Genomic DNA, 3,837 nt, shown 5'->3' on the forward strand with positions numbered 1-3,837 from the left:
GAGATCTTTGTGATCCAACCGCCCTCCGGCCAGGAACCCCCCGTGGAAAGCGGCAGATGGCGAAGGGGACAAGCTCTGCTGCTGGCAGCGTCCTCTGACAGCGCACACAACCGCCACCCTTCCCCCTTCTCCAAAACAACCCTGAGCACGCAGGCAGGTTTTAGCGTGTGCCTCTTGTTCTTCTCCTTATTCCTTCCCGGTCCTTCCAACCCGCAGATATTCCCTACAGAACGCATCCATTCCTCCCTCCCCAGGTGGGATGCGGCTGGCACGGCGCATTCCCAGCGTCTTCGATGGGAAGTTCTATACAAAGCCGCGCTGCCCGGGCCGCGCCTCGCTCCTGCCGGCCTCACGCACTGGGAGCTGCCGGCTTTGGAAGGGGAAGGTTTCACCCCCTCCAACCGAAGCCAAAGCACGACCCTGAGGGCGCATCTCCAGCCCCTCGCTCCCGGCCGTGGCTCAGACCCCGTCCCTTCCTCCTTCCCCATCCTCCCCCAGGGACACCATTTTTCCACACCACGGATGATGCGGGCGCTGGCCATAGCCCCCGCCGGGGCCACCTTCAGCCTGCTCCATCCCCTCCATCGCTCTATCTCCCTGCGCCAGGCACTGCCGCGACTCAGCGCTGCCGCTGCCGCCCGCGGAGGGGCCTGCGGGGCCCTCCAGCACCGGGGCTTGGCACCTTCTCCCCGGCCTGGGAGCGCGGAGCCGGGATGCGGAGGAGGGGGATTTGCGCTATTTCCATCACCCCCCTCCCGGTGCTTTGCAGCGGCTGCGGAGAAGCTGAACGCTGCAGGTAGCTCTAAGCATTGTGGGATACAACCCCGCACATCCCGGCCCGCACGGGCCTCCCGCTCCCGCACCTGCCCCGCCGCTGCCCCGCGCTGAGCCCACCCGGCACGGCCGCAGGGTACCGGGAGCGGCGGCGGGCGCAGCCCCCGCGCAGCCCCGGAGGAGGAGGGTGGGCGGGTGAATGGGAGCGGGTAAGGCCGCGCAGCCCCCGCGCAGCCCCCGCGCAGTCCCCGCCGCTCACCTGGCGCTCCGCGGGTGCGATGCTCCGCTCCGCGGGATGCTCCGCGCCGCCCGCACAAAGAGCAGGAAATGGCTGCAGCAAGTGCACTTCCGCGGCTCTCCGCCGGCCCCTCCGCACGGCGGCGGGGGGAGCCCCGGCCCCCGCCGCGGGAAGGCGGCTCCTCCCCCGGGCAGCGCCGGGGCTGCGCGGCGGGGCTGGGGGGCCGCGTCCTCCCCTCCGCTGTTGCTGGCGGGGGGCGGCAGTGCGGCCCCCGGTGGGGAGAGGTAAAGCCGGTGTGAGGAGGAGGACGGGGCTGGGGTCGGCCGCCGCAGCCCCTCCACCCCCCGGTTTGATGCTGGGCGAGCGCATTTGGGTCCCTGAGATGGCAGGACCCGTGTGGAGTTCCCCATCGCCCCGTTGCTGGGATTGCAGGGTCTCAGGTGTCCAGCCTGCCTTCCCCACATCACCCTTCAGCTGTGCCTACCATTTTAACGAAAGCCCCCGGTACAGAGAGAGCCTTGGGTCACCCAGCATGTTAGGGACCAAAAGCAGAAGGCAATCAATGCCTTTGCTCAGAATGCTATGAGCCTCTTCTGAGTCAGCACTGCATCCGAAAGATCTTCCTTTTGGCATTTTTGGCACCTGGCATTTCTTCAGGGACAAGCTTCCAGTCCTTCTGCTCATGCTTCTTTTTAAAGCTCCAATACAGCTCTTCAGATCTACTTTGAAATCCAAGCGGGATTACAGTTTTCAGAGGAACATTGCCTCGTGGTGATTGATAGAAGCCCTGCACAGGGCCTTAATTCATTTTTCTGCAGCCCTCAGCTTCTGTTATGGCTGTTTGTTTGTTGAAAGACATTGCCGGGTACACAAAGACTCTTGAGGGTCTAGATACAGGTCTAGATATATGTCTTTGGTGGTGCTGGCAGTGACTTTTACCTGAGCATCAGCCTATGATGCTGACCATTCCTGATTCCTTAGAAACCATTGCCCTTCTGTCTGTGCTAGTGTGGGCCTGAGCTTGCTCCCCACGGCTATATGCTGGCTCTGCAGGGAAGCTTGAACACCAGGTTTATACCACAGCTCTGCTACTATAAGCTGAATGGATGCCATGGGCTGAAGGCACCAGGGTGTGCAAACTACAAAAGCAGCCTTAGGAACTCTCTTTGTTTTTATAGACAGGACCACACGTGAAAAAAACCCTATTGATAGCATGTGTGGGAGTAGACTCTTCTTCCCCTGCATAGCGTTTCTTCTACCTCACCTTTGACTGGAACATTTTATAGCCATCATTCCTCTTTTTACTATTTATTACTAGTCAGAAAAATTCAGTAAGTGAGCACTGTTAGTGCAGATCCAAAGATTTAACAGCTGATATTGTTCTGAGGCCGTGGGTGAAACAAGGTCAGCCCAAGAAAACTGTGGCAATAAAACCTGCTGTGGACTATTTTTTTGCACAGCTTAATCCACCCCCATTATTGACCATGCTCACGGTGATGGGAATTCCTTGGATGCTGTGATATTCATTTTCTACTCGATGTTGTCTTAGATTGTACAATAATAGAATGAGCTGCTTTGTGTTTGTTGTGCAGCTCTCTGCAGGCTGGGAAGAATGGCAGCGAGGGGCAGTCCCCATGCAGCTACAGATGCAGGAGTGTGTGCAGTGTTTATGTGGGGAGAGGTAACATGATGGTGGGGTGGGGTGAACTGAACACAAGAATACACACAAATCTGAAGTGGCTGCCAAGTGAGATTTAGCAGAGCCATTCACCTGAGTTGTACTGTGCTGATGAATGCAGTGTTCAGAGAGGACAAAGCCAAAGATCACATAGAAACACATTCATCACATGGAAACATGTTCATTAAAAAATGTTTTGTGAAATCCTAGATTTTTTTTCAGGCCTAATTTTAATCCTTAAAACAGAGCCTGAAAAATTATATCCTTGTAATTATCCTTGCAACAACCCTCACTTCTCTGGAGTGACAAACACATGCCCAGGAAAGAGCTTTCCATGGCTAGCACTGCCCTGGCCTCCACTGGGAAGCATCATCTGCTCTTTCTGGATGAGGTTGCTGACTGCCTAGCTGGAAGACCAGCCTGTCTGTGCCAGTGCCCAGCCATCACGGCAGCAGGTAGGGGGACATTTAGCTCTGGTCAAATGTGCAACATGGGCAGAGCCATGCACCCATCACCCAAGCTGTCTGCGATACCGGCAAGCAAAGAGGGTTGAGCTGGTGAAGGGGGAATGGTTTAAACGTTCAGCACATTGCAGATGTTTCCAAGTAGGCTGTGAAGGGGTATTCAAAGTAGGGTTATTCACTTCACAGCAGGATACTGGTATTCACACCTCTACTTTGTGGGGAACATATCTAGTTAAGCCGCATGAAGGGCACAGGTCTAAACTTGCCAAAGGAAGGGCTATGGTGGGAGAAGACTGTGTTACAGTGTATTAATATCATGCACTTACCATCCTACAGCGTGATGGTAACTGCATGATATCCTACTGTCCTTTTGAGATTGGTGAAATCCCCTGTAAGTAGTCATGGGGAAACACCCTACCCCCATTTTGTGCTGATTCAGAGAACTTCAAGGCACCACAATGGATGTTTAGACTTAACAATCTATAAAAATCTAATTTACTAGATGTGGCATATATTAAATTACCCAATTTGCAGAGATTCTGGATACTTCCTACCCACATAAACCCAGCACATAATCTAACCCCAGAACACAGACATAGTTCTGGGAAACAGAGATATTTCAGAAAGCCAGAAGAAGCCTCTCTGCTTCTTGGTGGGGAGGATTTGGAGGAGAGCAAGCTGGG

The 3,837-nt window shown here is 55.1% G+C and overlaps 1 protein-coding gene across 3 annotated transcripts in view; it reads right to left on the minus strand.

The window, feature by feature from the left end:
• Positions 1-1,234, minus strand: part of CYFIP2 (cytoplasmic FMR1 interacting protein 2) — a 54,495-nt gene extending 53,261 nt beyond the window's left edge. Inside the window, exon 1 of one of the 3 annotated variants that reach the window (XM_061456811.1) lies at positions 1,034-1,234. The gene's annotated coding sequence lies outside the window, so the exon portion shown is untranslated. The remainder of the gene's footprint in view (positions 1-1,033) is intronic. The other 2 variants (XM_061456810.1, XM_061456808.1) reach the window with 2 other exon arrangements.
• Between the last annotated feature and the right edge of the window lie 2,603 nt (positions 1,235-3,837).

This window comes from Pezoporus flaviventris, unplaced genomic scaffold, assembly GCF_033815535.1.
Source record: "Pezoporus flaviventris isolate CSIRO_AGI_PZ_B2104156 unplaced genomic scaffold, CSIRO_AGI_Pfla_v1 ptg000023l, whole genome shotgun sequence".
Classification (NCBI taxonomy): domain Eukaryota; kingdom Metazoa; phylum Chordata; class Aves; order Psittaciformes; family Psittacidae; genus Pezoporus; species Pezoporus flaviventris.